Here is a 13,227-nt window from a genome sequence, read left to right on the forward strand (position 1 = left end):
TGCCTTCTAGCAATAGAATGGGCGAAGCAATGCCCCATTCCATGGACGTTCCGTCTCCTGGCCGGAGTCGTCCCTCTTGCGCTTCCTTGGCTTTTGGGCATCGATCAAGTAGTAAGCGTTGTTGTGCAACGCCCTACTGATGATGAAGGGTCCCTCCCATGGGGATGAGAGCTTTTGCTGGCTGGCAGTGCGCTCGATTCTTCGGAGAGCCAAGTCTCCCTCCCAGAAAGAGAGAGGCTTGATCTTTTTGTTGTGGTAGTCTCTCAGCTTCTGTTGATAGATAGCCGTCCGGCTCAAGGCCAAGTCCCTTGCTTCTTCGAGGAGATCCGCACCGTCTTCTCTTGCCTCCTTCGCCTCCGTTTGCGTGTATAGGTTGACCCGAGGTGACTCGAACTCGATATCCGTGGGAATAATAGCCTCGGACCCGTATACGAGGAAGAAAGGAGTGAAGCCCGTCGACCGGTTGGGCGTGGTGCGGAGGCTCCATAACACAACCGACAGTTCTTTGATCCAGCAGCGGGCCGATATGACAAGTGGTGCCACCAGTCTTGGGTTGATGCCGGCCAGAATCAGGCTGTTCGCCCTCTCCGCTGTGCCACTGATGCCAAATCGAGCCGGATGCCTACCTTGGAACAGTAGAGCACCAGAGCGCCTTTGGAGAAGTGGGTGCCGTTGTCTGTGATGATGTTGTGGGGGACGCCATATCGAACAGAGATGTCCGTGATGAACTTGACGGCCGTGGGGCCATCAAGCTTCTTGATAGGTCTGGCTTCAATCCACTTGGTGAATTTGTCGACGGTTACCAAGAGATCGGTCATTCCACCACGAGCCGTCTTGCAGGGCCCTACCATGTCCAGTCCCCAGACGACAAACGGCCATGACAAGGGGATGGTTTTGAGGGCCGAAGGTGGCATGTGGCTCTTTACGCTGAAGAACTAGCAGCCTTCGCATTTGTCGACCAGATCCACGGCCTCCTCGAGGGCCGTGGGCCAGTAGAATCCATGGTGGAACGCCTTGGCCACCAAGGTTCTAGAGGCGGCATGATGCCCGCAATCCCCCTGGTGAATGTCTCTCAGGATCTCGTGTCCCTTTTCTGATTCGACGCAGCGTTGGAACACGCCGGTCACGCTGCGCCGCACCAGCTCACGATTGATGATGGCGTAGGCTACAGACCTGCGCTGGATCTACCTTGCCTCCGCCTCGTTTGGAGGAAGCTCGCCATGAAGGAGGAAGGCCAGGATAGTTTGAGCTCATGACGGAGCCCACACAAGGGCTGGTTCCGCCTCGACCTGACTATTAGGCGCTTCTGCAGCCCCCGTGCTTGGTGGAGCGGCGGACGTGGACATGAGACGAAGTGCCTCTGGTGCTGTTGAGGCAGCTGGCTCGCCGTCTACCTCCATGACGTCCACCCACTGGGTGTCGAGACGATAGGAACCGAGGCAGGGCGGAGCCAGAGACGTTGTTGTAGCTGGTGCCGCTATTGGAGTCGGCATGGCCAGCGTAGCCGACACAGGAGAGGTAGCCGGCATAGCTGGTGGAGCCGATGGCGCTTGCACCGTGGACTTAGCCGGTGCCTCTATTGGAGTCGGCATGGCCAGCCTAGTCGACATAGGAGCTGTAGCCGGCGTAGCTGGTGGAGCCGACGGCGCTTGCACCGTGAACTCAGTCGGTGTCGCTATTGGAGTCGGCATGGCCAGCGTAGCCGGCATAGGAGCTGTAGATGGCGTAGCTGGTGGAGCCGACGGCGCTTGCACCATGGACTCAGCCGGTGCCGCTATTGGAGTCGGCATGGCCAGCGTAGCCGGCATAGGAGCTGTAGCCGGCGTAGCTGGTGGAGCCGATGGCGCTTGCACCGTAGAATCAGCCGGCATGAAGATCGATGCCGACTCAGGAGACGGCCTGATGGACGGCTTGTGGAGTTTCTAGAGGGAGACGTCGGCTGGGATAGCTTGTCTCATGGAGCCAATTTTTGCCAGTGTATCAGCCGCCTCATTGTCTGCTCTGGGATCGTGGTGGAACTCACAACCCTCGAAGGGGCCGCTGAGCTGCTGGATGAGGAAGCGGTAGAGCTATTGGATGAGGAAGCGGTAGCTTTCCATGTTGGCGTCACTGGCGTCCCATTCGCCAGAAACTTGCTGTACCACCAAGTCTGAGTCGCCAAAGCATATGAGCCGCCGGATGCCAATCTCCTTGGCGAGCCGGAGGCCGTGAGCCAGTGCTTCGTACTCGGCGACGTTGTTGGAGGCGGCGAAGTGGATCTGGAGAGCATACTTGAGCTGGTCTCCTTTCAGATACGTCAAGACGATGCCAGCTCCCAGACCCGTCCGCATCTTCGAGCTGTCGAAGTGCATCCGCCAATGCGTAGAGTCTGGAGGCGGCGGCTCGAACTGGGTCTCGGCCCGGTCGACTGAGAAGTCGGCCACCACCTGAGATTTGATGGCGGTGCGAGGCTCGTACCGAATATCATGGTCCGCCATGGCGATGGACCATTTGGCAATCCTGCCCATTGCATCACGGTTGCCCATGATCTATGAAAGTGGAGCAGTGCTCACGACAGTGATGGCATGCTCTTGGAAGAATTGCTTCAACTTCTTTGCAGCAAGGTAAACACCATAACACATTTTTTGGTAATGTGGGTAGTTCTGCTTGGAGGCGGACAAGACCTTGCTCAGGTAGTAGACACGGCGTTGTACTGACAGTGCCTTGCCCTCCTCCTTGCGCTGAACTACCAACACTACACTAACCACACGAGTGGTCGCGACAATGTATATGAGTATGGGTTCCCTTTCAGCCGGCGCTGCCAAGATTGGCAGGCTCGAGATGACCCGCTTGAGGTCGCGGAAGGCTTCGTCCGCCTGGTCGTTCCACTCGAATTTCGTCGTCTTCTTCATGAGCTGGTAGAGTGGAAGGGCCTTCTCGCCAAGCCGGCTAACAAACCGGCTAAGGGACGCCAGGCAGCCGGCGAACTTCTGGACGTCTAGGATTCGAGCCGGCCGCACCATCCTCTAGATGGTGCCGATCTTCTCGGGGTTCACCTCGATGCTGTGAGCGGACACGAAGAAGCCCAAGAGTTTGCCGCCTGGAACCCCAATGACACAGTTCTCCGGGTTGAGCCGGATGTTGTACTCACGTAGGTTGGCGAACGTCTCCCGCAGGTCGTCGAGGAGGCTGAAGTGCTGCTTCGTCTTAACGATGATGTCATCCACATAGATGTGGATGTTTCTGCCGATCTATGGCAGTAGGCACTGCTGCATGCAGCATTGGAACGTCGCACCAGCGTTCTTCAGACCGAACGTCATGGTGTAGTAGCAGTAGGCCCCGAAGGGCGTGATGAAGGAGGTCTTTAGGCGATCAGCTGGATCCAACTTGATTTGATGGTAGCCTGAATAACCATCCAGAAACGACAAAAATTCACAGCCTGCAGTGGAGTCGATCACTTGATCTATCCTAGGCAACGCGAAAGGGTCTTTCGGACATGCCTTATTCAGGCTAGTGTAGTCGATACACATTCGCCAGGTGTTGTTCTTCTTAAGCACCAGGACTGGATTAGCCAACCAGTCCGGGTGGAAAACCTCCATGATGAAGCCGGCTGCAAGGAGCCGGGTGATCTCTTCTCCGATGGTGCGCCGCTTCCCCTCGGCGAAGCGGCGCAAAGGTTGTTTCACCGGCTTTGCATCCGGTCGCACGTGAAGTTTGTGCTCTGCATACTTCCTCGGAACACCCGGCATGTCCTTGGGGGACCATGCAAAGATGTCCCGATTCTCACCGAGGAAGTCAACGAGCTCGCCTTCCTATTTTGGGCTGAGGCCAGCCCCGATGGTGATGCACTGCTTTGGGTTGGCGGGGTCGAGTGGGAACTGCTTGGCCTCTTTGGCCGGCTTGAAAGAGCCCTCGCCGGCCGACTGGAACGGAGGAGAAGGAATCGTCGGCTGCTCGGTAGCCTAGGCCACGAGCCAGTCGATTTGCCGCTTCTCCTCAGCGATCACCAGGGCGTCGGCGAGGCACCTGCTATCTTCGGCACACTCGAGCGACTTCTTGTAGTCGCCAGCAACAGTGATGATGCCCTTGGGACCCGGCATCTTCATCTTCAGGTAGGCGTATTGAGGAATAGCCATGAATTTGGCCAGAGCCGGTCTGCCCAACAGCGCGTGATACGGGCTGCTGAGGTCCACTACCTCGAACCATATGGATTCTCGGCGGAAGTGAGCTTGGTCGCCGAAGAGGATGTCCAACTGGATTTTACCAATGGGCGAGCAGGACTGCCCAGGCATAATGCCGTGGAAGACAGTACTAGTCGGCAGGACGTCCGTCTCCTTGAGCGCGAGCTTGAGGAGAGTGTCGAGATAGAGGATGTCGATGCTGCTGCCGCCATCGACCAACATGCGTGAGAACCAGCAGGTGAGCCTCTTGGCGGCGAAGGTGGGGTCGAGGACGAGCGCATATGACCCCGGGTTGGGCATGACCGCAGGATGGTCCACCCGGCTCCATGTGATTGGTTTGTCAGACCAATGCATGTGCTGGGGAACTGGGGGAACCTTGGCATTCACCTCACACCGTCTCTGGCGTAGGCTGTGCTTGTCGTCGCCTTCACTGGTGAAGACGACGAATGCTCCGTCTTCATGAGGGAAGTCGTCATGGAGGTGGCCGTCGTCGTGAGGCGGCGATGGTGGAGCCGGAGCAGTACCACGAGCCGGTGTGCGAGGCGCCGCCTGCGCACCTGGGGGAGCCGGGAGGCCATCCCCTTGCGAGAGCCGGCGTGTGAAGCTGCACTGTCGAAGGGTGTGGTTGGACGGCTGCACCCCAGAATGTATCTTGCAGGGGCATCGAGCAGTTGCTCGAAGGACTGCTTGGGCAGCCAGTTGGCGTTGTTCCTGTTGGAACGCTTCCGCGGAGGGCCGGCTTGAGGAGCCGACGTCTCGCCCTCCATGCTGGCTACCAACTTGCTGTTGGACCGTGAAATCATCTGATCCGCCTTGCGCTTGTTGTTGCTCTGGCCGCCTCGATTGTCTCCAGCCGGCTTGGGAGTAGCTGGCGTAGGGACAGCCTTGTCCGAGGCGGTCACCTTGACGCTCATCGCTGAGTCGGCCGTGGCGTACTTGTCCGCCTTGGCCATGAGCACCGCCAGAGAGGTGGGCTCGGAGCACATAAGCTTGTGCTTGAGGAGGGTGCCGTCTCGGCAACATTCGATGAAGTACTGGATGGCTTGTACCTCATGCACCCCCTCGCAGGAGTTGCGGAGCTCTGTCCACCGGGTGACGTAGTCGCGAAGGGGTTCATGGGGCCTCTAGACGCACATGGCCAGCTCGCGAGGCCGGCCAGGGCGCTTGTAGGTGCCAGTGAAGTTGCGGACGAACGCCTCCTCAAAGTCCACCCAGGAGTTGACGCTGCCGGCCGGAAGGCTGTTAAGCCAAGTCCGAGCCGAGCCGGCCAACATGAGTGGCACGTAGCGGACTGCTACGCGCTTGTTGCCCCTGGCGATGCCGACGGCCGTGGTGTAGTCGATCAACCAGTCCTTTGGCTTGGCCGTGCCGTTGTACTTAGGTGTGTCCCGCGGTAAGGTGAAACCTCGGGGGAACGGCTCCCCTCAGATCCGTGGGCCGAAGCAAGCCGGACCGATGGGGCCGTCTTCCTCGAGGAGGGCTGACTGGGACAGGACGATGAGACGCCTGCGGGCGTCCCGATCGTCCTGGGGAGTGCGAGCACCAATCCGAGTAGCGAGAGGGGAGGCGCCTCGCGAACCAGAGACATGAGTTCTTCCCAGGTGAAGAATCTCACACTCTGAATCGCCCTCGCCGCCTCCGCGACGCTTGCTCGAAGTGTGCTCGCTCTGGCGCTGGGAACGCCGGTTTTGGCTTCCTTCGGCCCTCCGGCCGGAGGTGCGATGCGAGGAAGATCCTTCTGCATGCTGCTGACCGCTAGGGTTGCGGCGTGCTCCGGAGTTGGGTCCCGGAGACTCTGACCGGGGTCAAGCAGAGTCTGTTGTTTGTTGGCGGCGTCAAGGAGATCCTTGACCCGCTTCTCCTAGAAAGGGAAATCCTCGCCATCCAGGTTCGCCATCTCCTCCATGGCTGCCTGCGCCGCCCAGATGTTGGCTGCAAGGGTCTCGTAGGTGGGCTGATCGCCGCCTAGGACCTCGGCAATGAACCGGCCGCGGCTGCGGACCGATCCAAGCCGACTAGGGGCCTCGGAAATTGGAGTGAGGCCGCATGCGGAGTTATACTAGCGCTGCGTGGACTCCATCCGACGTTTTGCCGGGGCGACAGAAATGCCCTCCTCCAAGATACGCTTGCGAGCCTCCTCCGGTGAGGCCCGGGCGTCGCTAGGGTTCGCAAAAGCAACGACGGGTGTCTTTAGGCCGGCGATGTCGTCCTGAATAGTATGAGCGGTGGCAACAACGGGCTCACCAGCGTCTGCTGACTCCTTGCCATGAGCCGCGCTGGTGCCAGCACCGATAACCATCACCTCCACGACGTTGGAGACGGCGGCGACATGGTATGGGGTGAAGAACCCCACCGATGGCGGAGGGCCGTCGAAGACGAGGACATTGTTGGGGTACACGTCATGGGCAGGCGTCTCAGTGATAGAGAGCCTGCTGAAGCTGGCGCAGAGCGCCTCAATGTCGAAGTCCTCGCCGAAGTAACGAGGACCATCGTTGAGACGTAAGTCGCTAAAGAGAACGCTGAGGTTCTCCATAACAGCGACGACAGAGCTAGGAAGCGCCTCGTCATAAGAATCTTCATCCGAATCCGCATGGCGGACGGGGACGTCGATCATCATCGGTGTTGCTTCGTCGAAAGCGGGCTCCACGGGCATGTAGACCGATCCGGACGCGATGCATCCGGTGGCGTAGGTGCGGGGCCCCGCCCAGCGCGTAAAGCCAGCCGAAGACGTGATCGGCCCCACGGTGGGCGCCAAATGTCGGTGAATACTCACAACATATGCCATGGGTAGGCTAAAGTCGGTGAGAACCGAAGGGACAACGGAGGGCGCTGGGAACGAGGTTGGTACAAGCATGGAACGCATGATGTACCCAGGATCAGGGTGCTCCGTATAGATAAGACCCCTAGTCCTGCCGGATTGTTTGATGCATATGAATGGATTACAATGTCGCTCCTGGACCTGTGTGGGAGGAGGAAGAGGGGAGCAGCCGGCTCGTCTCTACCTCTCTCTATGTGGTTGGTGGGTGCAAAGTGTTCGACCGTCCTCCTGCATGGAGGGTGACCGGGGGGTTTTATAGATGAACCCGCCGGCCTACAATATGGATAAAGGGTACAAGAGTGGGACCCGGTTGGCAGCCTCGCCGGCTGACCAGGGGCCCACGAGAGTCTTGTCTTGTCGCTTGAGGGGCCCGCCGGCTGCATGGTCTCGATTAGCTGTGGGACCCGCCGGCTGGCCGATGAAGCTCTCGCGTAAGGTTGACGCCGAGCACGCACTGTACGTCGAGCGTCGTCCAGCGAGATCCCTCCATCCCGCCACTCGCCGAACTTGGGCCCCACGCGACCTCCTACTTGCAAGGTGGAAGACGAAACCCCGATCCAGTGCCTCACTGGGCCACCAAGAGTGCCCTGGCCCAACCACGTGCAAGCCCCGTAGGACACGCGAGACCCAAGTCCGCAAAGCTCCGAAGCCGGCCCAACTAGCTCCCTCCGCCTCATGTCGCATCACCCTCTAGGCCCGCCAGCCTCCAAGGCGCAAGCATGGCCTGCTTCCGCGCACCCTCCTTGGAACACCCGACATGTCCTTGGGGGACCATGCAAAGATGTCCCGATTCTCACAGAGGAAGTCAACGAGCTCGCCTTCCTATTTGGGGCTGAGGCCAGCCCCGATGGTGACGCGCTGCTTTGGGTTGGCAGGGTCAAGTGGGAACTGCTTGGTCTCTTTGGCCGGCTTAAAAGAGCCCTCGCCGGACGACTGGGACGGAGGAGAAGGAATCACCGGCTGCTCGGTAGCCTGGGCCATGAGCCGGTCGATCTGCCGCTTCTCCTCAGCGATCACCAGGGCGTCGGCGAGGCGGTTGGTATCTTCGGCACACTCGAGCGACTTCTTGTAGTCGCCAGCAACATTGATGATGCCCTTGGGACCCGACATCTTCATCTTCAGGTAGGCGTATTGTGGAATAGCCATGAATTTGGCGAGAGCCGGTCTGCCCAGCAGTGCGTGATACGGGCTGCTGAGGTCCACTACTTCGAACCATATGGATTCTCGGCGGAAGTGAGCTTTGTCGCCGAAGAGGACGTCCAATTGGATTTTACCAATGGGCGAGCAGGACTGCCCAGGCACAATGCCGTGGAAGACAGTACTGGTCGGCAGGACGTCCGTCTCCTTGAGCCCAAGCTTGAGGAGAGTGTCGAGATAGAGTACGTTGATGCTGCTGCCGCCATCGACCAACATGCAGGAGAACCAGCAGGCGAATGTGGGGTCGAGGACGAGCGCATATGACCCCGGGTTGGGCATGACCGCAGGATGGTCCACCCAGCTCCATGTGATTGGTTTGTCAGACCAATGCATGTGCTGGCGAACCGGGGGAACCTCTGCATTCACCTCGCGCCGTCTCTGGCGTAGGCTGTGCTTGTCGTCGCCTTCGCTGGTGAAGACGACGAATGCTCCATCTTGATGAGGGTAGTCGTCATGGAGGTGGCCGTCGTGGTGAGGCGACGGTGGTGGAGCCGGAGCAGTACCATGAGCCGGTGTGCGAGGCGCCGCGTGCGCACCTGGGGGAGCCGGCAGGCCATCCCCTTGCGAGAGCCGGCGTGCGAAGCAATAAAAATATCATACATGAAAAATGCTTAGTATCTCGAGCTCTTTTCACATAGTTTGCATAAATGCCATGTCAAAATGATTTATTTCATAACTAGTTAACCATAGCTCCGTTTCAAATGTTCCACGTATGTAAGTTGGCTAGAATAATGTGTAGAATAACATGGTAGCAGTCATTTTGATCTTTAACAAATCTAAAATTGTGTAAAGGCAGAACAGTACCGAAACCTTAATTTGCATATGGGGAATTTCCGGAATTATCATTCGTTATTCCAGCCTCATTTAAACTTGCATAGAATTTCATATAGTTTCATAATATCTCGTTGCATCCATAATTTAACATGGTGTGGTTGTCATTGGCGTATATTTTTCATTCATGGCATATCCTCTTGTGTTGCTCATATCTTTTAAACGGTAGCTCCGTTTTAGATGACCTATATATGTAAATCAACTAGAATGACGTGTAGAATCACATGCTCCACTTTATTTTGCTGTTTAATAAATATAAAATATGTGTAGATCAGATCTGGACAGATTTCCAAATTAACATATGGGGTCATTTCAGAAATACTATAAGTTGTTTCTGACCTCATTTAAAATGCCTAGATAGTGTAGATTACTTATGCTTCACCTCTTGCCATGTTTAACAACATTTATTATTGCCGTGGAACTACACGGGACTAAACTAAGTAATTCAAATATGGAGTTTTGTCAATATGCAATGAGTTGCATATTGAGCATCATTTAATGTGTAGTAATTAATTGTTGTGTTTGTCGTGTCGTGCATAATAATTGGACATGGATAATATATGATTGTGCATCATATTATGCATATGTGTGAAGTTTATCGTGTGTTGATTGTTTGTTTCTGGATTGTTGTTACTTGATAGAGTTCCGAAAGCATTTTGGAGCGAGTATCCGTTCGACTACGTTGGTTCATCTGCTTCGGTGATTCGTTCTTCTTCCCAGCGGATCATAGGAAATATGACTATTCCCCTAGATACCATTACTATCATTGCCATGCTAGTTGTATCATTTCTTTGCTATGTCTCACTGCCTACCACCTGTTTAATAAGCCTCCCAACATTGCCATGGAAAGCCTATAACCATTCCACAACCCAACAAACAACTATTTGGCTATGTTACCGCTTGCTCACCTTCTTATAGTGTTGCTAGTTGTAGGTGCAGTTGTTTCTATATGAAAACATGGGTTCCTTGTTATATCACCATATTATTTATTTAATTTAATTACCCTATATACTTGGTAAAAGGCGGAAGGCTTGGCCTTTTGGATGGGTGTTTTGTTCCGCTTTTCTCGTCTTAGTTTCGGCTACCGGCGTTAAGTTCCATACTAAGCGCTCCTAACATGCTTGGGGTTGTTATGGTGACCCCCTTGATTTTTTGTTTTGGGATAAAACTCATCTAGGAAGGCCCAACATTGGTACTACACTTGCCTAATAACCTAATAAAATTACATAGGGACTTTCCGGACCCCGTGGATAATTAATCAACCACCAGGCCGGTGCTCATTATGAGTGTTGGTCCAAAATAGAGCCACTTGCGGATCACCCGGGGTAACTCGGGGGATTTCTATCTCGCAACCGTATGTAGTGCTCATTCATCGTGTCTTGGGAACAAGATACGTGGCTCCTATCAGGATTGTCGACACGTTAGGCGGCCATGCTGGATTTGTTTTACCCTTCACAAACGTCTTGTGTGAGGGATTCCGAGGATACTTTGGGTAATATTGAGGTTGAGGTTTTCCACTAGGAATCCGAGGAGAACATGGGTTTTTCGCGGTCGAGGTTCCCCATGCAGCGTATGGTAGTTTTTTTGGACTAGTTGGAGCACCCGTGGAGGGTTAAATCTTTCTGAAAGCCGTGCCCGCGGTTATGTGCTGAACTTGGAAACTTTGTTTAACATTCGGTTCTAGATAACTTGAAGTAAACTTAATTAAAATATGCCAACTATGTGTGTAACTGTGATTGTCTCTTCTCGTGAGTCTCTAATCCAAGAGAGGACACGGTGGTGTTATGTTTGATGTAAGCAGGTGTTTAGGATCACTTCGTGATCATTCAAGTTCACATTCGTTTATGCGTAGATCATCTCCCCTTTTATTCTTGTACTCGTACGTTAGCCATTCAAATAAATGCTCAGTTGCTTGCTGCAGCCTCACCCCATAACCATACCTCACCTATTATGCTTTGCTAGTCTTGATACCTTTGGAAATGAGATTGCTGAGTTCTTGTGGCTCATAGATTACTACAACAACAGTTGCAGGTATAGGTAAAGTGATACTTTGACGTGAGCGTGATGATTGTGCTAGTTGGAGTTTCTACTTCTTCTTCATTGATCTAGGAGGGGTTCGAGGCCGACCGCCTGGGATAGCAAAGATGGACATCGTTCTTTTATCGTTTGTTTTCGTTCGTAGTCGGACCCTGCTCTTCCTCTTGATGCTTGATTATATTGTTGTATTGAGATGTTCATGATGTAGCTTGTGGCTAGTGTAAGCCAATTCCATATACTCTTCTCTTCTATACATGTACTTGTAATGACATCCATTCTTGCAAAACAACAAGATGCGCTTCTATCCATGTAGAGGCACTCGTGCCAAAAATAAGGATAGGATCGCGTCTTGGGCGTTACATTTTTTCATTACAGAACTTGACTTATATATTCTGATGATGGGCTTCCTCAAAGGCCCGAGGTCTTCATGAGCAAGCAAGTTCGATGCACACCCACTTAGCTTGAGCTCAGCTTTCATATGCTGGTAATCCCTACTCCTTGCATTTATATCTATTCATGGGCATCTCCATAGCCCGTTGATACTGTAGGATCGAAAGTATGTCTAGAGGAGGGTGATTAGACTGCTTGAAAAGATAAAAATTTAGCATTTTCCCAATTTTAGTTGAGGGGCAGATTTGGCAGTTATGGCAAGTCAAGTAACCCTAGACATGCAGTTCTAAGAGTGTAGCAGCGGAATGTAAAAAATGCAAGTGTAAAGTAAGGAGTAAGGTAGGGAGAACAAACGCATGAGGTTGACAAAGTGATTTTTGGCATTCATCTGATAGGTGGCGCTATCGTATGTCCATCTTAGTGGAGACTTCAACCCACGGAGGGTCAGAGCCACGAGAGTCCACGGAGGGCCCCACCCACAAGGGGTCCACGAAAAAGCAGTCTTGTCCATTCCACCACGGCTTCCGCCCACAAAGGACTAGCCTTACTCACGGTAGATCTTCACGAAGTAGCCTCAAAGGCCCGAGGTCTTCATGAGCAAGCAAGTTCGGTGCACACCCACTTAGCTTCAGCTCAGCTTTCATATGCTGGTAATCCCTACTCCTTGCATTTATATCTATTGATGGGCATCTGCATAGCCCGTTGATACTGTAGGATCGAAAGTATGTCTAGAGGAGGTTGATTAGACTGCTTGAAAAGATAAAAATTTAGCATTTTCCCAATTTTAGTTGAGGGGCAGATTTGGCAGTTATGGCAAGTCAAGTAACCCTACACATGCAGTTCTAAGAGTTTAGAAGCGGAATGTAAAAAATGCAAGTGTAAAGTAAGGAGTAAGGTAGGGAGATCAAACGCATGAGGTTGACAAAGTGATTTTTGGCATTCATCTGATAGGTGGCGCTATCGTATGTCCATCTTAGTGGAGACTTCAATCCACGGAGGGTAGGAGCCGCGAGAGTCCACGGAGGGCCCCACCCACAAGGGGTCCACGAAAAAGCAGTCTTGGCCATTCCACCACGGCTTCCGCCCACAAAGGACTAGCCTTACTGACGGTAGATCTTCACGAAGTAGCCTCAAAGGCCTGAGGTCTTCATGAGCAAGCAAGTTCGATGCACACCCACTGAGCTTCAGCTCAGCTTTCATATGCTGGTAATCCCTACTCCTTGCATTTATATCTATTGATGGGCATCTCCATAGCCCGTTGATACTGTAGGATCGAAAGTATGTCTAGAGGAGGGTGATTAGACTGCTTGAAAAGATAAAAATTTAGCATTTTCCCAATTTTAGTTGAGGGGCAGATTTGGCAGTTATGGCAAGTCAAGTAACCCTACACATGCAGTTCTAAGAGTGTAGCAGCGGAATGTAAAAAATGCAAGTGTAAAGTAAGGAGTAAGGTAGGGAGATCAAACGCATGAGGTTGACAAAGTGATTTTTGGCATTCATCTGATAGGTGGCGCTATCGTATGTCCATCTTAGTGGAGACTTCAACCCACGGAGGGTAAGAGCCACGAGAGTCCACGGAGGGCCCCACCCACAAGGGGTCCACGAAAAAGCAGTCTTGTCCATTCCACCACGGCTTCCGCCCACAAAGAACTAGCCTTACTCACGGCAGATCTTCACGAAGTAGGCTGTAACGCCCCGGACACACCTGCCGAAGGTCGTTACTCCTGGAGGGATCTAGACTGTCCCCACATATCAATTCTAGTCTTTTCTGCGCACTTTGTCCTCACTCAGCGC

This window comes from Hordeum vulgare, chromosome 3H (assembly GCF_904849725.1).
Source record: "Hordeum vulgare subsp. vulgare chromosome 3H, MorexV3_pseudomolecules_assembly, whole genome shotgun sequence".
Classification (NCBI taxonomy): Eukaryota; Viridiplantae; Streptophyta; class Magnoliopsida; order Poales; family Poaceae; genus Hordeum; species Hordeum vulgare.